Below are 26,699 nucleotides of genomic sequence, written 5' to 3'. Positions count from 1 at the left end.
AACGCCAATGAGATTCCTTTGATTGATTTGTTGTTAATCTTGGATGAATTGATTATAGATGTGTGTCTGTGTTTGTGTCTGTGTGTTTATGAAAAATAAATTTGATCTCTTTTTTACACTGTTTGAAATTTTAAGAATTAAGAATTTGAACAACCATGGAACTAGAATAAGAAATATCCCTTTGGTTATATAGTGATTTTTTTTAACTGTAGAGTATTCAGACCCCAAACATATCACCCATAAAGAATGTTGCTGTAGACAAAATGAAATACAGAAAAATATAAAAATGAATCAGAGATATTTATAGCATACAAAAACACCAGTCAGAAGACCTATAACAATAACACAAAGAAATTAATTAAAAAGAGACAAACAACTTCAATACACACTTGAAAGTTGAAGGTTATACTGAGATTAGCCACTTTCAGGAATATGAGTCATGTATGATTTCACTTATATGATTTAGTAGAATTACTCAATTCTGCAGACAGAGTAGAGGTGTAGTTGCCGTGGATATGAATCAGTATAACATAGAGGGCAAAGAAGGTGCTCAGACAATGCCCATAGTTAAAGTAAAAACCAAAAACAACTCACTAGTACTTATAATAATTACAGATGGAACAGTAATGTATAAGTTCTATAGAGTAACTTTAAAGATACTTTCCAAAATGGTACTTGCAAAAAGTGGGTCAGTCAGGTTGGCCATTCACTGGGCTACTCTAATTGGACCACACCCTATAATTGGACTTTGAGAAACCTCTTAGTTTAATGCTGGTTGACAGCATGTAGGTTGAAGTGTTTTGATCTTGCCATTTGGAGCTTCATGTGCTGTCAGGTCTATTTTCTAAGTTTACTGTGAATGTCTCCTCATGTCTGCTCATTAGTTCATCACTGTGTTCTAGGAACAATTCTTGTCACTGGAAATATGATGATGAAAGACAGGGTTCCTGCCCTTTACCATTTCTTGCTTCAACTAGGACAAGCTTTCTGATTTGTTTCTCTCTACCTGTCTTTGTATCATTTGCACAGTATAGTCAGAAAAATATTTTTTAAACCTACAAAATTATTAACTAATTCTCTCAAATATATTCCACAATAGATCTTTCAACATTAACCCCTCAATCTCTTCCCATTCTTACCTGTAAGAACCATGCTTAAATCTTTAATTCTTGGTCAATTCCAGAACATATGCTGAGCTCCGTTATATTTACTACCCATGACATGATGGCAATTTATTAGTATTATTATATTTTGACAGAATGTCCTTTTCTTTTCTTCTAATCTTAGATAATTAGGCTTAAGTCCTATCAAAAGAACAAACTTCAGGGTTGGGCATGTGGCCTAGTGGTAGAGTACTTGCCTAGTGTACATGAAGTCCTGGTTCAATTCCTCAGCATTACATATACAGATAAAGCAGGAACGGGTGCTGTGGTTCAAGTGGTAGAGTGCTAGCCTTGAGCAAAACAAAGCCAGCAACAGTGCTCAGGCCATGAGTTCAAGCCCTAGTACTGAATTAAAAAAAAAAAAAGAACAAATCCCTTTGTAAAGACACCTCTGATTTTTTCACATTTTTTTATTGTCAAGTGTGATACAGAGGGGTTACAGATTCATATGAAAGGCAGTGAGTACATTTCTTATTCTATTTATTACCTCCTCCCTCATTTCCCATTTCCCTTCTCCCCCTTCCGCTCTCCCTCCAAGAGTTGTGCAGTTGGTTTACATCAAATGGTTTTGTAAGTGTTGCTTTTTGAATGGTTTGTCTTTTTGTTGTCTCTCGATTCCCTCTCCCTTCTCCTGTTCTAATACCCATATAAACAGTATCCAGGGTACTCAGATATGATATAGTGATAGTGAGGGTAGAGCCATAGGAAGGGAGTACAAGAAAAACAAAACTAAACAAACCAATCAGTTAAAAAAACAGACAAGGAAAAAGAAAAAGTAGTACGAGTTCACATGGCATGTTGAGAATAATTACAACTGTGGTATAACTCTTGTTTCTGTAATGTGGACTTCATTTCACTTGGCATCTTCTTATGTGATCATATGGGTGTATCTATTGGGGTATTTTTTCTGATTTTTTCTTAACTTTTTTATTAATTAAATTTTGTTGACAGGTGTGTGCAAAAGGGATACAGCTACATAATAGGGCAGTGAGTACATTTCTTGTGATATCTTACACCCTCATTTTTCTTTCCCTTCCCTAGATCAGGTAGGCATATATACAATACTCCGTGTACCAAAATCATATACAGTAGCCACGTGGCGTACGCCAAAGGAAATTCACCTAGAACTTTAAATATAACATCAACAATAGAGTTTACTTATCATTGTATTATATGATCATATATACATAGCTGTTGAGCTACTGTGATCCACTGAGAGGTCTATTTTGGACCTTTTTATGTTTAGTAGTTGTTTTGTTTTAGATACATATGTAAGGTCTCTGACTCAAACCTGTGGAAATACCATTTGACAAGAAGTTTTTTGTTTTGCAGACCTGGTCTCTACTGTCCCCCATTTTGGGGGTATACCCTATTGGGGTATTTTAATCTTCTACCATGACTGCCTATTCATGTACTAGCTATTCCCTTTGAGGGACACGATAGGGATTATGTTTCTTTGAGTCTGGGTCACTTCACTTAGTATGATTTTTTTTCCAAGTCTTTCCATTTCCTTACAAATGGGGCAGTGTCATTCCTTCTGATGGAGGCATAGAATTCCATTGTGTATATGTACCACATTTTCCTGGTCCACTCGTCTGATGAGGGGCATCTTGGTTGGTTCCATGTTTTAGCAATGACGAGTTGTGCTGCCATGAACATAATTGTGCTGGTGGCTTTAGTGTGGTCTTGCTTGTAGTCTTTTGGGTAGATGCCCAAAAGTGACTCCTCTGATTTTGTGAAGATTTTTTTTGTTCATTCCCACTTCCATCATCATTTCCTGTTCTCTCTAAGCATCCCTTATGACTATCTAAAGTATGTATACATAGATGCCAGGGCTTACCTTCATAGATTTTTACCTGTGCAAATGGTGCCCTTGGGGAGCTTTTCAACATGACAGCTCTAATTATATGGTTTCCTACAACAGGATAAAATTGACCTGTCCATTTGTAGAAACTTCCTACTGCCTGAGCACAATTTTGCTGAAAGCACCTACTGAATGCAAAGAATCAATGTTTTCAGCCAATAGCATATGTATTCCTAATGATGTCACCATTTAAAACCAAAGGAATAGATATGCAGCTAGTATCTACTCCTCCTTATATATGCCATAGATCTGAAGTATATTCCGTTCTCAACAATGACCATTTTTTTCAGTATTTTGCAGTTTGTTGGTGTTTTATTAGCCATGACATATCTAGATTCATATAATTGGTATGTTGTGAAACTATTCCTTAAAACTAGAAGATTTCTATATAGAAAAAGATAATAATCTCTGATGAAGCTTTGCTTTGCAATTAATTAGTACAGCAAAGGGTTTTGCTTTTAGCTCTGTTCTTTCAGTAAAATGAAATATGATGCCTATGCATTTATTCGGCACAGCTGGTTTTCATGAAAAGAGCATTTGCCCTTGGGATAATTTAGAACGTATGTAGAATAGTTTTACTCCTAAAGAAGAAAGCTATGGTGCCCAGCAGGTGGCTTAAATATATTATAGAGAAATTATATTTTCCATACATACTATCTTAAGAATTTTTTCAAGCTGCTTTCCCTCATTCACCATTTGAAAAACCTATAATAAAAGATAAATATCAGGCAAAATTCTGCAATACCATATTTTATTTTTCCTTGAGATATAACATACACTAAGACCACTCTATAAAATTTCATCAGATAATTATTCCAATCAAGGCTATTAATTTGTTTTGTTGGAGAAGAACATCTTGTGGAAATTCACTGAATATTAATTTTCTGATGAGATTCATACATAATTTGAGTACATGTATGACCCACATAAGTGTCTTAAACTCATAGAATTTATTGAGGTATTACTCATAATTTCCAGATATAAATTTGACTCTTTTTCCTCAAATATGTTCTATATTATGATTTTTATTTCCATTAAACTATGAACCTGAGACTTTTACATTATAATTTCCATACACCCTATAATTTTAAGAAACATTTAGATATAAGAAAAATGATGTGTGGGAGTGAAGATATATTTCTGCTGAGAGTGAACTAAAAATACACTTAGAGATCTATAATTTTCCAACGGCTTTGAATAGTAATCACAGGAGGATTTGGCATCTCATCTTGATAATACATATCATCATACTACCAAGGCAGTTTTTCCACAACTTTTAGTATTAATACCTTTTAATGCATTTGGGCAGGTTTAACATTTAGTGTTACTCTACTAAAAATTATTTGGACAAATTTGGTGGTTAGCATATCACTTACTGTTATTTAGTATGCCATATGTATTTTAGGATAAGACATAAGAAAATACCAAACTTATCACAGTACAGGAAGCATAGCTTCCTATATTCACACTGCAATAAACTGGAAAGAATAAATTTACCATTAAAAGTCAATTGGATAAAATTTAATCATCTTTTGAGCACTCACAAATATTACTCAGATTTTTAAAGTAAGTCGTACTTTTTCACAGGCTAATTAGGCATGGGATAAATATAACATATTACTAGTTTTAAAAAGTACTTGATGAAATTCTTAACTGCTACTGTTATATTTTTTCAGGGTTAGTGGTGTTGCTATACATGAATGAATATAGTGAAAGAATCATTGTGCTAAGTACAATACTGAGGACATTTGATAAGAGGTTCTATTCACTGCTAGATCTGATTGCCTGTGGGCAATCTGTCCATTAAGAATATTTCCACTGGGGTATCCTCAAATACAGATGAAAACCAACATCAAAGACACACGACTTAAAACTTCCTGAGATGTATCTGCTCCTGGGTCAACAAACGCTTGTTGCTTTTAACCTGAATCTATGCAACTTTTATATCCTTATGCCAATAGGAAAACTCTAGTAACACATCTGGTTTTCAATATGATTTTTACTGGGAATGTATAAATCTTTATCACTCTTCTTTCTCATCCAGAAGACGTATTTCTTGTCATATGGAAAACAGGGAAGTCAATGTCCAACTTGTTCTTCCAGTCTGAGAACAGTCGGTAAAAGACTACTATAGACTTCCTATAGTGTACATACATGAATTTGAGGAATGAGCTTCAATGTGGCCTAGGAAGAACTCCAACATGAGTTTCATTGAATGGATTTGCTGTGGCAAAACTTTGGAAAGAAGCTCGTGTTTGGCTGGGCATGTGAGGTGCGTGGCTGAACTGAATGAAGCTCCTCATCATGCTGGCACAAAACCGTGTGATGCAAGTTGTGTTTTCCCACAGTTTTGCAGGCCAGGATTAATTTTCAGTTAACCGCCTGATGTGTTTTGAAAGTATTTGTCTGATACAATGTTTAAAATGTGTTCCCACAATATGGAGAGATTTCCCTTTCTTTGAATAGAATTCACTGCTAAAAGAAACATGTTGAATACAAATTATGTCCAAGCTGTTAAAAGATTATATATTTGTCTTTGGAAATGTAAAACTGTGGGTAGAAAATAACATATCATTCAAAGTGGACCAGATTTCTGGTCAGATGGAATAGATACATTTCAAAACCATACATCTTCTGGTTTATGGACAGAATCAAACATTCAATAAGACAATGTGTATTTCCATATTTATGTTTGTTTATGTATACTATCAGTTATATCTAAAAACAATAGTATGATAGATCATTATTGAAAGTAACGTTCTGGGGAAAAGACAGAGATAAAATGCAGTAGATTGGAAGGATGAGGGGGCAAGGAAGGTGGGACAAAAATGAGGGAGGGGGCAGCAAGTTTGACAAGAAATGTAATCACTACCATATGTCTGTACCTGTAACTCTGCTGTACATTAACTTGACAATAGAATTAAATTAAAACTAAAAAAAGGAAAAAGTGTAATAGCTTCATAGTGTACTCTCTCTGTAAAATATTTTAATTAAAATTAATAATTCCAGCAAAGTAACTGTGATAATAAACATATTATAAAATGATGGATAGTGTGTATGCCTCATAGTGTGTATGCCTCATAATACATATTATATATAATATATAATGCAAACTATGCTGTGCCTTCAAGTACAGGTAGACTAAACTGTAAAAAATCATGTTTAGAAGTTTAAAAATTTGATGACATAGCTGGGAATATGGGCTAGTGGTAAAGTGCTCGCCTCATATACATGAAGCCCTGGGTTCGATTCCTCAGCACCACATATATAGAAAAAGCCAGAAGTGGCACTGTGGCTCAAGTGGTAGAGTGCTAGCCTTCAGCAAAAAGAAGCCAAGGACAGTGCTCAGACCCCATTGTTTAAGCCCTAGAACTAGCAAAAAAACAAAACAAAACAAATTGATGACATATATTTGAAGATGTGCATTTTAAACCTATAATTAATAATGTATGTTATAGCTCAATGTTGAATAGTATCAGGTTTAAATATGTGCATAGGGGGTGAATGTAAGGGTGAATGTAAATGTGCATAAAAGCTTGGCAAGTTTTTTGGCATTTTACAATTCAGTTATTTGAGTTTTAAACCCATTGAGTAACAAATTGGAAAGTTCTGGCTCTTTACTGCTAACAGGATTCTCAAAGAATTTAATATTAAAGCAGATTAATAACAAAGAATTAAAGACACTTTCTTATAAATTATCCTCCTCACCATGTAATTGAAGTATGTATATATGTATGTGTGTATACATACATGCATATATGCATATAAACACATGTATATACATATATATGTGTGTGTGTCTACATATACATGTGTGTACACACATGCATAGATGTTCAGGCAATCAGCTCAACTTGTAATAACAAAATATCACTGACTAGCTAATAGAAACCATTTTTCGCCTCATGATTTTAGAAGCAGGCAAATAGATCATCATGAAAGACACAGTTGCTGCTGCTGGTTTGCTTCTAGGCTTGCCTGTGTCATATGACTACTTTCTTGCTGTGACTTCATGTGTGTTAGAGGCAGAACTTTTGCTTCTCTCTAACATTTCATCCATGCCATATATTATCACCTTCATATGATATATTTATAAACTTTCATAAGTTTAACTTGGAATTGTAACAAATTGTCTCTAAAATGAGCATATGGCAAAATATGCAGTTCTAGCAATATAAACTTGAGATATGAATCATCAAACTTGGCAGGTATTGTTAGATACAAATGTTTGTTCAATAATTATGTTATATCTTCTGGGAGTAGAAGCAAATTTATTCTGCGAAAGTCTTATAATCTTATAGAACAAAGTCAAATGACAGGTACTCTAGATGAGGACTGAGAATATAGTTTATACTCAGAGATTTTAGTTTGTTTTTATCTGGAAAGTTACAGACAGCTCCAACAAGTAAAGCCTAAATTAATCTGAGTTAGAGAGAGATTTAACCAGGGTCAAATTCAAGGGCCTTTTACTTGGCTTAATTCTCTTATGTGAGCAGAGAATTCTTAGTAATTATAATAGTAAAGTTGTGGTTCTTAAAGAATATCCAAAACAACAATGGTGCTACATATCATAATGCAACATGTGAGTCAGATATAGTGCTACAAATCTGTAACCTAAGTACTCAGGAGGCTGAGATTAGAGAATGAAAGTTTGAGAACAAGTTGGACAATAGGGAAACTGTGAGGACAGCCTGTGTTACAATACAAAAGTCTGTCTCAAGCAAACAAACAAAGAAGAAAAACATAGTGTTCATGTCTATTGTTCTTGTGACCCAATGTGCACAAAGCATCCATTGTGCTCCATTAATACCATATTACTAGTGCTGTGCTTTGTAAGCACAGTAAGTCTAAATCTCCAAGCTAGACTTTGGTTCAAATGCTGAAAGAAAGCAGTATTATTCCATGAAACATAAATCACTGAAGAACACTGTACAGTTTATCATGCAAGCTACTTTCTTTTACTAGTCAACCACTTCTGCTAAAACAGATGGTGTAAGGCAAATCTGAATGCTAGCACAATCATACTTGCTATTCTGTTCACTCTTTTTTACTCATCAGTAATCTAATGGTAGATAGTTAGTGGAATATGTATATATCAAGGGGAGAAATATAAACAATTGAATTACTTTGTGTTGCATTTCCATTGTTCTGATAAAAATGAAAATACATAATTCATAGATGAGCTACAAAATAGGAATTGTGTAATTTTTGTGGTTCTTCAGACTGCTCTGAAGAAATGACATTACACAATAGGAAGATGAATGATAAAATTCTTTCTAGTAACTTAATATTTTCTTTATTTAAAATGATAACAAATATAAAATTAAAATAGTTGACACATCTAGAGACAAACCACAAAAGAAAGAAAAAAAAACATATTACTTTGACATTATTGTGAGCACTTTTTTCCTGCTCTCTGAACCAGGGGGAGATTCTGAATTTTAATTTCACACTGGGACTCACAAATCATGTAGATGGCATACAAGCAGCTTTCAAATCTGAGAAATAACAAAGGCCATAAAGAAATGAAAGAAAAAAGTTAAAAATAGCTGAAGCATGTGGGCTATGGGTATGCTTAGGCTTTGACAAAAGGTCAAAGCTTAGAGTTATGTATGATAAGTAAATACAATCATAAATACATGCATATATTCATATACATATATACATGTAAGTACATATGTGTGTATATATGTGCATGTATATATATATATATCATTTGATCCAAAACAAAATATTTTGAGCAATATTGGTATTAATTTTTCTTTACATGTGTGGTAGAAGTTGATAATGAATCCATTTGATTCTGGAACTTTTTTCTTTATTGGAAGACTCTTGTTACTTTTTTAATCTCATTTACTTTATAGATCAACTGAAGAGTCAACTATACTTTCCAGTTAGTTGGCATATATTTCAATGTATTCAATAATAAGTCTCTCAAATTTATTTGGTATTTATTTGATATTTTTCTGTTAAATTTTATTAATTTGAGTCATTTTCCTCTTTTTCTTGGTTAGATTGACTAATGGGCTATCAATCTGATTATCCTTCAAAAATGTGGTTTCATTGATTCATGTAGTTTTTTGTCTCTATTCCGTTAATTCTGCCATAGACTTTATCATTTCTTTCCATTTGGTCAATTTGAGTCTAACTTGTTCTTGTTGTATTATGAGCTTGTGGTAAATCATTTAACAACTTATTTGAGATACATTTGTTCTTGATGAAAATTACCATCATGTTGAATAAGTTAAACTAAAGTCAAAAAATTACATATGGAATATTTTACTCATATGTAGAATCTAGACCTAACAGATACACATTTTCATAGTTTTATGTAAGTATAGAACATGATTGTAAATATGAAATTGTGAAACTTTAAGATGAATGGAACAGATTGAAAGAAAATAAAGATTATTAATATCAAAATACAATGCAACCATAAATGAAAATGGCATAAAAATTAAAATTTGTTGAAGGACAACAATAAAGCAGGTAATGGAGGAGTGAGGGATGTTGGGAAAGAGAAAATATTAGAAATAATTAATGTGATAAAAATGTATTATATGTACATGCAAAATAAAGTGAAACCCTATGGTTCAATTAATACATATTAAAGAAAATAACAGGAAACAAAATATCTTTAGGAAGCCAGAAAAGGGAATGGGTAAAGAAATTGAAAATGTGAATGAGGACAAATATAGTCAAAGTACTCTCTATGTATATATAAAAATAGGCCAGTAAAAATTTTCTTTAGGAAGAAAAGAGGATAAATGCAAGAATGCGTTTTTATCAGGGTAAGTTTTGGGTTGTTTTGTTTTGTTTTGTTTTGTTTTTGGTCCATCATGGGGCTTGAACTCTGGGTCTGGGTTCTATCCCAGAGCTATTCAGCTCAAGGCTAGTGTTCTATCACTTGAGCTACAAGGACACTTGAGATTTTCTGGTGCTAATTGGAAATAAGGGTCTCACGGACTTTCCTGCTCAGGCTGGCTTTGAATGGTGATCCTCAGAGCTTAGCCTCTTGAGTAGCTAGGATTATAGGCATGAGCCACAGGTGCATGGCCCAAGGCAAGTTTTATTAGGGCACATTATATACATTTATGCAAATACCATAATGAACTATGTTTACAACTAATTATACTAATAAAAATCTTAATTTAAAAAGAAATAATGTTTCACAGAGATTGGAAAAGATTTTGTAAAATTATGTATCTGATTAAGAATTTGCAACTAAAGCACATACAATACAATTACAGATCATTATTTTTAAATAATGATATAATTATGAAGTATTAATTACAAAAAGCTGAAAACATGCATCAATAAGAAAATAGACAACCAAAATAAAAGAATGAAATTATCTAATTGCCAAAATACATGAAATACTTTTGCATGCTACAATATAGTTGGACGATGAAACATGCTATGTAAAGAAAGCCAATCTCAAAAGCCTATGTATTATATGAAACTCATATGAAAAGCTGATCAGTAGGATATTAATGAGGATAGAATGAAACATATGAAAAATGAGTACTAGGATTTTAATGAGGATAGAGTAGTTTAGTACTTCACTGGAATTATAGAAAATAAGATGGAGAGGAAACAAAATGTATTTATTTTTGAGATCATGAAGGTATCTTAAATTGCCTAGAGTAAACTAAAATTACTTTATTGTATGATTTAAGTGCAAAAATCATATGGAATCTGAGCCATCACTTAGAAAATATTCATCTTTTGTGGAGAATGATAATTTTAAAAACACTTTTTTATTATTGGCAAATAAGGGTCTAATGATGTCCTAAATTTTTATAACAGTGATTATAAAACACTCCTCATTAGTACTAATTTATACCATTTTTTTTCTCTCACTTCGGGTCTGTAGCTGGAGTATGGGATGTCCACCAACAGGCTGGAGAGTTGAATGACTGATTCTTACCAGGTAGCTCCATTTTTGAGGTGACTGAGATTTTCAGAGGTAGGACCTGGCTAGAGGGTGTGCCTTTAATAAGGATGCTGTGCCTTCTTGTCATTTTATCTTTTTCCTAACCACCATTCAAGCAAACAGTTCTGCTTACTCATTCCCTTCTATCACGATGTTTTGCCATTATCACATGTCCAGAAAGAAATAAATCTATATGACTCTAAAACCTCTGGCGCTATGAGCCACAACTGATCTTTTTTTTTTTTTTTTTAAAAAAAGGTGTCTTTCACCTATTTGTCCCAGCAAAGAAAAACCAATATTAACAGTGAAAAATATAAATATTTGATTACAAATGGCTGTTGCTGACTCTTCTCTACTCAAATATATATGATATATTTTGGGCTCAATCAATCTAGTTACCACATTTTCTTACACACATATAATCATCTACTTTGATCCAAATGAATACTGAAAAATTGAATAGTGGCTGAGTTTACATTGAAAACATATTCTTTTGTCTTTGTGGAAAAAGTCACCTGAAAAGCATCTGAATATTATCACAGATACATATAATTTTAATAAAAAGTTTTGATAGCAGAATTTAGAAAATCGCTGTGTAAAAGAATTGATTTCACCTTACCAGAATCAGGATTCTTTTTCATTTACTTGGGGAAATAAATTCCTTTAGTAATTTTATACCACTGTAAGCTCAATTTCATTTTATATTTACTGAAAGCAAAATCTTAATTTCAACTTATTCTTGCTTACCTCTGGCTATTCTCTATCATTAACCTCTAATTCTACAATGCTTAATGGTATGCTGCTCTTACAAATTTTTTCTCTCACACTGCCCTGGGCCTTAGCACATGTCATCTGGCTACAGAGATCCTCATTCCTTAGGTGAAAAAGTCATTCCTTGAAGAAGACTCTAAAAATGTTTATGAGGTGATCATACTGAGGAACTTTTCCCTTATCATGGTATTATATACAAAAGGATATTTTCAGACTTATCTCTTCATATTTATATAAGAATATTCTAGCTTCAACTCGGCCCCTAGAATGAGAGTAGCAACCAATACAAGAATAAAGAGCTGTTTTCATAAATCAATTTTTAGGATCCAAGAAGAAATATTTGTTGAGTGAATGATTCAATAGCAACAAGTAAAAAAAAAATAGAAATGAAGCTAGGATTGTTAGTCTAGGGTATTGTATCCAAAATATTTATTTAATTTTTTTTTCCGATATGCAAAAGCAAGGCAAGACTTTATTCAGGCGAGCTGCAACTCTGGCTTTGTCCTACCCACCGACACAGCGGAGGTTAGGAGGAAGCCCCGAGCTGCGATTGCACAGGGCTTATAAAGGCAAAAAACAAAGTTACAGCCATCAAGTGTTCAAGCACAGGTACAAATCTGATTGGCTCAGGGCTCGAGGCATTCTGGGGGCAGTTAGAGTTAAGCATTCCCAGCGGTTAGAGTTCTTGACTGGCTGGGCCCTAATAAGCTTGTCCTGGGTTTGCTCACAGGGCCTGCTTATCTCAGGTTCGCGTGGTAAAGTGGGGCCTGACTTCAAAGTTTGGCTCTTCATTTCCTCCTTTTCTTCACCCTGAAAAGGTGTCTACAAAAACTATCAAATATTTGTATCCAAATTTTACAAGTTTAATTTCTGTGAAATCTATTTCCCAATACATGCCTGGCCTATCCCCACGGAGGCGAGTTCCTTTAGTAACTTGTTGATTGGGGGCATTGATGAGCTGACAGGCCTTACAATTTTTAACGATATCTTCAATAAGTTGGTCTCCTTGTCTAATTTTCACTTTGGAGTGTCAGAGCAAGTCCTGCATTCTTCGGGTTCCCATGTGAGAAGCTCGGTGGATTCTCTTAAGGATCCCCTTACCCAGCCCTTGTGGCAAGATAAGTTTCCCTTCGTAAGTTTTCCACCAGTCATTGTTTCCTTCTCTGTCCGGGGTTTTGTGGGCCATGAAAATTTTCTTTATCCACTCCAAGTCTTCTTGGGAATAAATACTGGGGCACAGGAGGCAAAGCTCGTGGCCCTGGGTCTACTAGAGTCAATACTTCTGCTCTGGGCTGGAGGGCTGCTTCCTTGGCTGCCTGGTCGGCCAGATTATTCTCTCTTGTCACCAAATCAACTCCCTTTTGATGACCCCGACAATGCATAATGGCAATCTTTGCTGGTTCCCATAGGGCCCGGATGAGGCTTAAAATCTCCTGCTTGGCAGGGGCTTCCAGATGGCTTTTCTTGATTGCCTCAAAGGCTTTTTGCATCTGCTCAGTCCAATGAAATTCTGGGAGGTTTTTGGTGGCTTCATATAGAGGCTTGGCCTTCTCAGCGAACCCAGGTATCCACTGCTGGCAAAAGCCTGCTGTTCCCAGAAACTCTGACTTGTCTGGCTGACTAAGGCACAGGGATTTTTAGCACAGTCACAGGGATTTTTAGCACAGTCTCTTTACGTGCATCCAACCGCCAATGCTTGCCCTCTTTTAATATGAAGCCCAGATAGGTGACTTCAGGTTTACTTCAGCTTTACAAATTTGTGCCTTTTAACATTTTAGTTTGTGAAAGCTTTTTCCTGACTGGCTGGGGAACTGATTTCTGATGACCTAAAAAAATGCCTACATTACCTTTGCAGGTCTTTAACAGATCTCAATAAGGACACAATCTCAGGTCCACAAGCTTTCTTTCCTGAACAGGTGTACCAGCTTAAAATTCTCACTGTCAGTCAGGGCTTTGAGTAGATGCGGGGGGTTGGAATTTTAAACTTATCCTCTCATTTGACAAACTTACCCTTACTACCCACTATCACAGATGACTGGCAAGTTCCTGCCCTGTAGACAGACATGGGCATTAGAAAGGCATGCTTACGAACTATTCTTCTGGGACCTCCCGGCTCTGATTAACTTTTGAAAGGCCAAACAGGAGTGACTCTAGGATCTGACACCATCTCTGCCATCCAATCAGTGGCTTATTGCCTTTGGATGCTCCATCACTTTTGTCCCAGGAGGAGTGACTTTTCACTGGACTTGGACTCAGGGCCTGAGTGCTGTCCCTCAGCTCTCCAGCTCAAGACTAGCACCCTACCACTTTGAGCCTTAAAGCCACTCACGACTCTGTTCCCAGCACTTCTGCTGGCCAACTAGAGATGAAGACTCTCACAGGGACCTTTCTCTGCCCGAGCTGGCTTCGAACTGCAGATTTCAGATCAGTGAGTCTTACAATAGGCCACTTTACTCCAATTAAAAGCAACAAGGTGGTCCACACAGAAGTAGTTTTTAAGCATGCTTTTACCTGGAACTTATTAAGGGCCAATGCTAGATCTTGACAAACTTGTAGAACTTATTTGTCCTTCTCTGTGGGGCCTGCTGGAAACTGTTACAAAAAACCTACAGAGAAACTGGAATGGCAATTAAGCATTTTGGTAGCCATAATTCTCCTTTTCTCACTTTACAATAATCATTTAGGACAATTTTATACTTCCAAATATCTTATAAATGTATTCTTGATTTCCAAAGCCTTTTTACTAACCTCTGCTTTAACACTCTCCAAAATATTTAAATTGAGAAGAAAGTACAAAATTTTCAGGACTCTAGAATCACACAGTGAGACCAAAGGAGAATATTCTTACGAAAGGGTGATAGAGGCTAAATAGCTATGTGCATGTGGTCATATGAAATATTTTTATCAAAATGAACACCAAAAAAAGAAAACAGAGTATAGGCCATTCTAACTGGAGTGAGGTGGTATCTCAGGGTTGTGTGAATTTGCATTTCTTTACTGCCAGGCATGTTGAACATTTCCTCAGTTGTTTCTTTGCCATTTTTATCTTTTCCCCTGTGAAGTCTCACTTTAGCTCCTTTGCCCATTTAATAATTGGTTTACTGGGTTTGGAGGGGGTTAGTTTTTTTAGTTCTCTGTAGATGATGGATATTAGGCCTTTGTCTGTTGCTGTGCTGGTGAAGATCCTTTCCCATATGGTTGACTGTCTTTCTAGTTTAGTGGCTATGTCCTAGCTGTGCAGAAACTTTTTATTTTTGTAGTAGTCCCATTTGTTGAGTCTCTCCCCTATCTGTTGTACCCCTGGGACTATGTTCAGGAAGTTCCTACCTATGCCTATAAGTTCTATTGTCTCTCCTACTCTGTCCTTCAGTAGTTTCAAGGATTCAGGTCTGATGTTGAGGTCTTTAATCCATTTTGAGTTGATCTTGGTGCATGGTGATAGGCTAGGGTCTACTTTGAGTTTTCTACATGTGGCTGCCCAGTTTTCCCAGCACCAGTAGTTGAAGAGGTTATGTTATTTTTCATTGTATGTCTTTAGCTCCTTTGTCAAATATCAGTTGAGCCTTTATTTCTGGGTCTTCTATCCTATTCCATTGGTCTTCAGGTCTGTTTTTATGCCAGTACCACACTGTTTTTGTTATGATGGCTCTTTAATAGAGCTTGAAGTCTGGTATTGTAATTCCTCCTACGCTGCTTCTTTTGCCTAGAATTGCTTTGGCTATTCTAGGTCTTTTGCTGTTCCTTATGAATTTATGGGTTGTTTTCTCTATTTCAGTGAAGAATGTAGCTGGGATCTTGATGGGGATTGCATTGAATTTGTATAACATTTTGGGCAATATGGCCATTTTCACTATATTGATTCTGTCTACACATGAGCATGGGAGGTGGATGCAGGGAAACAAGAACCCTTCTCCACTGTTGGTGGGAGTGCAAATTAGTACATCCACTTTGGAGAACCCTATGGAGATTCCTCAAATAGCTCAGCATAGACATACCCTATGACCCAGCCATACCACTCTTAGGCATCTATCCCGAACAACAGGTCTCAGAATATCATAAAGACAGCTGCACATCCATGTTTATGGCTGCATAATTCACAATAGCCAAAATATCAAAACAACCCAGATGCCCCACTACAGATGAATGGATTTAAAAAATGTGGTATCTCTACACAATGGAATACTACATAGCGATTAGAAATGATAAAATATTTGTATTCTCAGGATAATTGTCAGAACTTGAACAAATAATGTTGAGTGAGACAAGCCTAGAACACAGAGAACAAAGGGGCATGGTCTCCTTGATATATGACTGTTGGGGGGGGGGGGGACAGTAGAGACCAGGTCTGCAAAACAACAAACTTCTTTTCGAATGGTATTTGCACATGTTTGGGACAGCGACTTTACATTATGTATCTAAAACCAAACAACTAGTAAACGTAAAAAGGTCTAGAATAGACCTATCAGTGGATCACAATAGCTCAACAGCTATGTACACATGATCATATAAGACATGGAATGGATAAGCAAAAACAACTGCAAGAGAAGGACAAAGGAGGATTCTATTATTGACATTACATTTAAAGTTCTAGGTGAATTTCTTTTGGCATACCCTATGTGGTTACTGTATATGATTTTGGTACACTGGATATTGTCTATATGCCTACCTGATCTAGGGAAGGGAAAGAAAAACAAGGGTGTAAGATATTACAAGAAATGTATTCAATACCTTATTATGTAACTCTACCCCCTTTGCACAACACCTTATCAATAAAATTTTATTTAAGAAAAAGTAAAAGGTAAAATAGATGTAGATCTTCTAGGAAAGAAATCAAAGCTTGAAGAAGCAATGTCTACAAAGTTTCTCATTTGTTTTGTTTTTAACATTTCTCCTCATTTCTCCCCCTAATTTTGCCTAATTTGGGCAAGATAGCTAGACCTTGCCTCCCCCAAAAGCCTCTGGGATACCCAAATAGGGTAACCAAAAATAACAGCAGTCTTGACAGGAAAAAAAATCATTAAGTTAGCATTGGACTCAAAGTGTGCATTTTGAAAATCTGTAAGATTATACTATGAAACTATTCTTATCATTATTTAAAAAATCCTTTGTATTAAAACCAAACAACTACTAAAAAACATAAAAAGGTCTAGAATAGACCTATCACAGGACCACAATAGCTCAACAGCTATGTATGCATGATTATATAAGATGAGGATAAGCAAAAATAACTCCAAGAGTAGGACACAGGAGGATTCTATTCTTGACATTACGTTTAAAGTTCTAGGTGAATTTCCTTTGACGTACCCCATGTGGTTACTGTATATGATTTTGGTACACTGGATATTGTATATATGCTTACCTGAATTAAGTAAGGGGAAAAAAACTGAGGGAGGGTGTAACAAATATGACAGAAAATGTACTTACTACCTTATTATGTAACTGTACCCCCTCTGCACATCACCTTGTCAATAAAATTCAATAATAAAAAGAGGAAACAGAGTTTTGTTGTCATTTTACTTTTTATTTTCTTTTCTTTTGTTTTGTTTTCTTTTGTTTTCCCCTTTGTCACTATTTTTGGTTTCTGTACCTTTTGACTTGTATGTAAGCTTATCAGTTTTAGTGAGGTTGGGGGAACACAGAAGTGGTAGGGCCAAGGGTGGACAAATGTAGCAATAATATACACTGTACACTATTGTTGAAAATTAACTATACAACTTATGAGTGAGGAGGGGAAAATTGGGAGAAAATAAGGGAAAGGGGGACCCTGTTTGAAATTAAATATACTCAATACCTGACTTTTGTAGCTATAACTCCTCTGTATATCACCTTTACAATAACAATAAAAAATTACCCCCAAATAGAAAATGTACAATATATGAAAAATAATTTCCTGAATATATGTTTATAAAATTTGTTTTAATGGTGATATCTATAAAGAAAGGCTAGAACTTTCACAGAACTCAGAGAGGAGTCCAGAAGTTATTGTTGAGAATTTCCATCCTAAATTAGAGAGATCCTTTCCCAGTATGTGGAGCCCATGATTCCTTGCAAGAGAAAGAATAGGATGTCCTCAGAACGCTTGTAGCTGTTACCCACTTAGATGGCAACAACTTTGATCTCCAGGACACACAGTACATCTACAGAAGCTGAGCTACGGCATCATAAATCTGAAGAGAGCCTGGAAGAACCTTCTGCTTGAATTTGAAGTCCTTGTAGCCACAGAAATGTCTGCTGATGTCAGCATTAAATCCTGAGTAGGCTGGCTATGGGATGGAGTGGATTTGCCCTTGCACTGGACCATTCCTCTTACTGATCATTTCCCTCTTGCTTACTACACTAACCACAAAGGCAGCTTTCCAAGGGACATATTTTCTGGTAGTTCCTTGTATAGTGCTTATCACCAGCCTTTTACAAAGGCAAATTATGTTAAACAGCCTACCATTGCTCTGTGTAATACAGACTGTCTCTGTGCTGTGTGGACATTGCTGTTTATGCAAGAGCAAGGAAGTTTAATTACTCAGATGCCAGAGATACATAATGGTCTGGCACTATCTGCCAGGATCACTCGTGGTATGTCATCAGTGATCTCTACATCTACAGAGATCCTGCAAAGATTGGAAAGGAGGAGACAGCCATGCTAACAAAGGGAGCATTGGAGAAGAAATGAGCTGCTCCCAATTTAGAGTCCACTGCTACTGAACCTGAAGTTTCAAAATGGTCTGAAGGTGAAGAGTTTGTTCAGCAGCTTCTTACTGAAAAATAGGCCTAGAGCATCAGCCTCGCTCTCATTGATGACTGTTCTGCTTTGCCCACTGGTGAACCACTAAGTGTACAGGAACACCTGCTTGCTGGTTGTCTTTTCACAGGCTCATAAGCAAAAAGAAATACAAGGTTAAATAAATATAAGCACTGATTTCTAAAACACAGATCTACTAAAAATTGATAGTTGTATATAACATACAGAGTTAGACCCATACAAGCACTAGGTGGATATTGAAAAAATAGAGAATATATAAGGTTGGGTTACAGTTATCTTATTGAAATGTAGTGGACAAGCTGAAAATCTACTTAAAATTAATCTATGCTAAGCATCAATGTTTAATATTGGTACCCTTGAGAAGAGTGATTATATTGCTAGATCCTGTATGCTTTAGTGTGGAAGTATTTTATTAGATTTTGCAGTAGCACAAATCTTCATGATGGAACGTTAATAGGTCATCCAGAACACTACGACTTAAGCAGAAAGGAAACATATCAGAAGCCCCACATAATTATCATATCTGTATTTTGTATTTATTCAAAATGAAAACTTAAAATACGTATAACTAAAAATAAATAAAGCGGAATACCATGTATGTATTAAAACAGCCTGGCTCACCTTCTTAATTTTTGTATTTCCCACAAGTTGATACATTTTATGATTCTTTAACATTGTAAATTTCTGTTAATGCACAGATAATTACAATTTCTCATGCACTAACTGTCGCTGCAGATGACCTGACAGGTTTAAAAAAGACTGTGTATTTCACAAAGCCCAAACTTTTTACTGCCCATCCTATTAGAGAAAATTATTTTGACATCTCTTTTATATAGATATAAGTATATATGTGTGTTATGGCTTATAATATAAATATATTATTTGTTATTTATTATATAACATATGTTTTATATTATATGTATACATATATATAAACTTCCAGAAATTTTCTGTAAATTAGATTATTTGGAGATCTACTGAGTTTCAATATGAGTCAAGATAATCTCTTTGTAAGATTAGAGATCTCGTTTTGATGTATGGACCACTGAATTCTCATGACATGAATAAAAGAGGCCTTTAGTATTAGGAACAATGGGACTACCTGGTTAAGCTTTATAGGAGAAAGAATTTTGAGTGAATGTCAGGAGTTGTGGATAGGTCAAGCAGCCCACTCTTTATGATGAGACATCTCTGACAATTGAGACTATACTTAAACAGAATGAACTGCTTTGTTTTGAAAAAGAGGGACACACTAAAACTGTTTTCTACACCCTGATACTCTAACAATGTCATTTTGCACTAACGTGAAAAATACAGTTATGATGGTGGTGGTGATCATGGTTTTTCCCCAGACTAAAAGAAATTGAAAATGATTGGGGAGATTTGTTAGGTAGCAGCTCAGCTGTTTTCCTTATTTGCATGTTTAGATGTCACCATTCAGAGCTGAGAGAACACATGTTTATTCTATACACTTCACATATCTAGCTTTACTTGAGTTTTAAAGTGAAAGGTTCCAGTGTCTATAAAGTGGGATGATTGTTAAATTTTAAGGGATTGTACAGAGAGTAGCAAGAGCCAGAAGACTGTTACGCACTTCTGTTATTCAAGGCATGCTCCAAATTTGTAAAAGTCAAGTTCAAGGAAGTCCATTTTCACCACCATTGATTTTCACTGAAGGCAGACTGTTTTCACCTCATTGATTTTGATGTTGATTGAGTCATGTTCATCTGGTTGGTCAGTATTTGGGAGCTTGTTCATTTTTGATGGGTCAATTTGCCTAGGATCACTGATCAGTTGCCTTGAGCCAAAGAGGCTGTTATTTAACAATATGCCAGCCCACATACTAAGAAACTTGAAAGGCTATTTAATTAAATAGAACTTAAAATCTTAAAATATTTTATCCAATTCTGAAAAATTGCTAATTTACATTTAAACACAAAAACCAGATTACTCAATACAAAAGATATTGCCAGGATGTGCTTAATACACATACATGTTATTTATGCTATAATTAATTTTAAAAAAAGCAGGGACAAGTTAAGAAAAAATTATTGTAGTGGAAATATAATATGAAAAATTTAAAAACCTTCATTTGATCATTCTTTCTTAAAAAGCAAGGCAAGTTATAAAGTCATGTCGAAGGAATAATACCTAAATAAGTATATCTGAAATTAGGATTCTTTTTGTCTATTTGTAATCATACATGTAACAGGTTTTCTTTGTACTGCATTGCCACAATTCACGCTGATTTTCTATAAATAGAATCATATGACTATGAACATTACCATGCAAGCCATAGGAAATCATCTGGCTTATAATTGAGATAATAATCATCCTTGTGTGAAGGGAATAGCAGGGCCACTCTTACAAATCAAACGAAAGGAAAGTCTCTCCCCAAGCCCCAATAATACTCATAATAAATTATGGTATCTTTCAAAGCAATTCACAAATGTGACATGTCTCAACATTGTATTTAAACTTTAAAAACATGGTTTCATGATTGATATACATATATTTGTGTATATAATATAATGTATATAATAACTCTCACATTTGTATAGTCAAACATCAAGTATTTCAAAAACTAAAAGATTGTCATTATAATTGTGCAAGCTCCAGCTGCATGAGTTGCAAAGTAAAGCACAAAAAGGCTATCAGTGTGTACTTGTGTAGAATTTTATGTTCCTATTTAGAAGAATAAAGTTAACTTGAAGATATACAGAACGCATAAGCAATTGTCATTTCATTATATAGCATAGACCTTAGACTTTGCTATCCTTCTGCCTCAGCTTCTGGATTGGTGTGATTGAAGAACTGTGTCTCAGTCCTTGGCTTAGTTGTAGTTTGTATCTACTTGCAATATTTATACAGCAAAGAAAATCATTGGGCTTAAATAAGTAGGCATTATCTGATGGTTTAACTGAACATTGAATGTTTGGAATTGGAAAACGGTGTGCCCCTATCAGTTTATACTGCAAGCTATCTGTTTAACTGGTTAAGGATGCTAAGAAATTCTGGTTTATCCCAAATGGACTGCGTGCAAGGCAAAATTCTTGAGTCAACATAGTTTACATAATTTCTTTCTCCTTGGACACTCCAAATAATAAGAACATTCAGTATTTGATTAATATTTGTTCATCAATATAGAAGTAAGGAATGCTTTGATTTTGTTTAGAGCTAGAAAATGGGTTCTTTCAAGGTTTTTGCAAACATTATGTACTTGTTTTGCTTGCATTTGTAAGTCAGAAGGAAACACCTAGAAGTGGGTTTACTTATGGTGCCCTGTTGCTCCTTATTAAAACAGCACTCCATGTGCCAGAGCAAGGAGGTTGGCCTCAGCCTCTTTCATTTACTCTACTCTCCCACTCCCAAGTATTGTAATAGTAACAAAAAATAACAGAGCTCCTAAATCTATATAAAAGAATAAATGATTCATATTGTACCAAATGAAAGATTAGCACCTTCTCTTGCATCTACCTACAAAATATTTTTTCTATTAAAGTAGTCAAACCTAGAAGGGCTGGATTCTACCACTGATGCTGAGACAGAAAAATCACTGGGACGAATTATCCAAATCCATTGCTAAATTCATTTCACACAAGAAATAAAAAATATTGCAATGCCTTAACTTTATGATTTGTTTTCTCCATGTGTTATTCTGTACCCTAACAGAAGGTACATTATTTACTAGACATGCAAACCAGTGTGATAGAAATTATTCCTTGTTTTGAACAAGTGAACAAGAATTATTGTTAAGAGTTGAGTTACTGTGTCCACTGAAAATGGTCAGGGTATTTGAGCCTGAATATACACACTTTTGTGTTTGTTCCATTGTATACTCTCTGGGGTGACTCTCAACTCTTTAAACTCACTAGAAAAATGCTCAAGAGCATAAAACTATTCCCTTTACCAAAAATGAGTAAGACATACATGACAATAGACTATAGATTCCTCTATATCTAGATTGTCAAAGAATACTGAATACTAGAACACAATTTCTTCTGTATTGTATCAGAAGCAATTCTTCAGTTGTCTCATATTTCCATGATACTACCTAATGCTATAATTTCTATTAATATGCTTAAATTCATCTGGAGAATGCTTGTGGCTTTTCTGGATTTATCTCTCAAAATGGTGATACAATCTGTTCTAAAACTTTACTGAGTCTATAAACATGTGTCTGAATATGGGTGTAAATGTATGAATAAATAAATATGGGCATCTGAAGGAAAAAGAGGAGGAGATGTGTGTGAAATTAGTAGGGATTTCTATTTGTACTTTTAAAGATGTTACCAAGTTAAACCTTTAATCATTTTGTAACACAATCTTTAAAAAGTATTTATGTTTATTTATTATAAATAATCATTTTTCTTTGGTTGTGTTGTTTTGCTACTATGGATATGTTAAATACAAAAATGAGGGCTTAATAATTCTCCTAAAGCTGTTTCAACAAGTATTATATTAGTATTGATTTTGCAAGAAAACCCAGGCCTGCTGCAACAGCTTCACATGCTGAGCAATGCCTCACGAACTAACACAAGCCTTGTAAACATTAGAATATAAGCCAAGTTCTAGGTCAATAATTCCCTATTGTTTTACTGTGATCTTACTGTATTCTTCAGTTCTGATGGTACATGAGTCACTGATCAACTGCAACGTCATTGCCTACAGAATTTAAAACAGTTCTATCAAGTTATCTATTTTTTTTTTGTCTGTCATAGGGCTTGAACTCCACCGCCCCCCCCGCCCCCCCCCCCCTCAGCTCTTTAGCTCAAACCTAGTACCATTTGAGCCACAGCACTAATTCTGGTTTTCTGGAGGTTAATTGGAGATAAGAGGCTCACAGTATTTCTTTACCAGGCAGACTTTGAACGTGATCTGCAGATCTCAGCTTCCTGAGTAGCTAGGATTACAGGCATAAACTCGGCTGTGGATGTTCTTTTAAAGGAACAACTGAGCTCCTGACTTTCTGCTACCTAATGTCGTATTTGCACATAAATTTAAATAGGTTTATATTATACAAGCTGTAATTGATTCTCAAATAAGTAAAGAATGCTTAATTTAAAATTACAGTGACAGAAATTGATTTTAACAAGGAAATAGCTGTATTTGGAATATATACACATTTATGGCAAGATAATGGAAATAAAAATGCAAAACATCACAGAAGTATCAAAACTTAAATACTGTCGTGAGGCCTTAACCCTACTGACCAAAATATTGCAAATCAATGTGAAAAATAATAATACATTTATTATTGCTGTTCAATAATGTCAAAGATTGAATATTTACTTTGATTGATTGGAATCAAATATTTTGAAATTGTTTCTATGTAAGTATTTTTTACATACTTGTGTAAGAAATTTATAAATGTAGTTATATATATCCAGATTGGTAATGATATTATATATTTTTTCTGTATTACACAAAGTAGATATAAGAAAGAAAAAAATGCCTGGTGATGAAGAAAACTTAACTTTTGAAGCCAGTCATTTCCTATTAAAATATGCAAAACACATAATTGATAATATGGTTCCATTATTGATTTTATGAAATTTTAACACCTATAATTTTATAAAATCTAGATGCTTGCTCTCATGAATTGAGGAACATATAGATAATGGAAATGGAAAGATATTTTACATAGAATGACTGACAATAAATTAATAAAAGTTTTCTTTTTGAACAGCATTGGGTACAAATGTGATTTCAAAAACATCCATGTTTTTAGAAGTGGATATGACTGTTCTATTTAATTTGTACACCAGAATCAAAGCATTTTCTCCTTTTGTAATCAAGTTCAAGACTGGGAAAGAAGGAGGTTGTAAGAGCAACCATTCTCAGAGTGATCTTGACAAGATGTAATTTTTAAAAATTATTTTTATTTTTTAATATTTAAATCAGTTTTCAGTTGTACATTGATTTATTTTTTTACCTGAAACATCCCATATAGTATCACATATTTTTCTGCCAAACATCTTTAGACACATCACTTTATCCATCCCTGGTTTTAAAATAATGTGTTCCATTACATTATCATTGTCTTTATGATACAATTTTACAAGAACTCCACCCCCTTGTCTTTCATTGAGATACATGATTGAAATAAACATGGCTATAATGATTATACAAGTGTAAAAATGCTTTCTAGATGATAACACTGATGAAAGTGAAAAATGTAGTGATCGTGTGGAATACATGTGGTCTGTCATAATTTTTAAGATATCAAAGATAATAGCAAAATTTGGATTAGCATATTTTGTGATAGCTAAAATTTTGTAAAACAGTGTAAGTTCCTGATAACATTTTCAAGTTAGGTAAGTTAGTTTTTACCTTACCTTCTCTAGATATTTTGTGTTTGGGGCTACTATAGTAGCAAATGTAAAACTGAGACAAGCAAATTCATATGCAACATTAAATTTCACTTTTTAATGGCTATTTTTGTGTATTGAAAAGTACTAGTAATTTTTTCATTAAGATTTGAGAGAGAAAATGGAACTCAGTCTTATATTTTAATCAGTAAGGGCTTGGAGGTTTTCAAAGAGTAAGGAAAGTGCTAGGAATCCACTTTGGTAATCAATTCTCATGGTGAGATGGCATGAAGAATAGAATCTCTGGGCTATATCAGGGTTGAATTTACACTAGACAAAGCTTTAGCCATCCTGTTCTATTTTAGAGGACTTTCTTGGCTGCAAAGTGAACCTTGAACTCTGATCAAGGTCAAGAAGTTTAATTCTAAAATCTCTTGAACTGTTTGTTACCTCCTCCCTCATTTCCCCCCCTCCACCTTTCCCACTTCCCCCATAAGTTTTTCAGTTGGTTTACACCAAATGGTTTTGTAAGTATTGCTTTTGTAGTCGTTTGTCTTTTTATCCTTTGTCTCTCAATTTTGATATTCCCTTTCATTTTCCTAGTTCTACTACCAGTATATACAGTATCCAGTGTACTCAGATGACATACAGTGATAGCATGAGTACAACAACAGGAAGGGATACAAGAGAATCATCAAGAATAGAAATTATGGTTTCACATGGCATGTTGAAAGTAATTACAACAGTGATATATCACTCGTTCATTTCACTTAGCAACATTATTATGCATTCATAGGGGCATATCTATTAAGCTCTTGTGATCCTCTGATGTGACTAGCCTAAACCTGTGCTAATTATTCCCTATGAGGAAGACCATAGAGTCCATGTTTTTTGGGTCTGGCTCACTTCACTTGAAACTGTAACCTCTCTGTACATCAAATTGACAATAAATTTTTTAAAAAGAAGTAATTTCCGGGCAGAAATAAGTAAATAAAAACAGATAAGAAACATAGAAATTAATGTCGTACTAATTTGATAACACTAGATGTGCCCTGTGCCTGAGACCAAGTTAAAGGAACAAGGTCAGATAACAAATTAAGATCACTTATCATTGATCATTTAGGCCAGCTGATCCTGTTATCTTCAAGGGTGACGGAAAATGGCTATAAGCCGATTTCCTGAAGTAATAAAAATGTTCCATATCATGATAGGTATAGTGGCTATGTAACATTCACCCCTAGCTAAGAAAATGTTCACTTGCTGAATGTTATTACACATTTACATTGCACTTCAATAAATCTAATCAGACACCAAACAGAAATGAACAATATAAGCTTAACATCTTTTCTAAGTCTAGCAATCATGTATATGGTGAAAATATCAATAAATAGTGGAATTCAAATAAAGGTTAAAACTAAAATCTAAAAAAAAAAAACCCTTGAAATTCAACCATGTTTTCACAAATTTTTGGTGGACATTCCATTTTGCGTTTGCATTTGTTAAACAGGTTGAAGTGCAAAATTGACCTCAAAAGTTGCTGTCAAATTTTAAGAAGAAAAACATATATAACACAGAAACAAAAAATAACATAGAAAAATCAATCAACCAACTCTTTAGTTTAGGACTCCTACATCTTTAGAATTTTTTTTTCATTGTAAGCAACACATTAAGTAAGCAAAGTGTTACTGAAGAGTCAAGGAGAGGAAAAGATTAAAATTGAGAGAATCCAAAGTTCTCGCTCAGATGTCAAAACAGACTACTTCCAACTTTCCAGTATATTTTCATTTCCTTAATATGAAGCCAGGTATATAATTAACTAAACACTAAGTGCAAATCCTGAAAAGATTTTTATTTCAAGATTACTTAAATATATGTTTATATCCATAAACAAGAACAC

This window comes from Perognathus longimembris, chromosome 2, assembly GCF_023159225.1.
Source record: "Perognathus longimembris pacificus isolate PPM17 chromosome 2, ASM2315922v1, whole genome shotgun sequence".
In the NCBI taxonomy this organism is placed as follows: Eukaryota; Metazoa; Chordata; class Mammalia; order Rodentia; family Heteromyidae; genus Perognathus; species Perognathus longimembris.
This window is presented reverse-complemented; position numbering follows the sequence as displayed.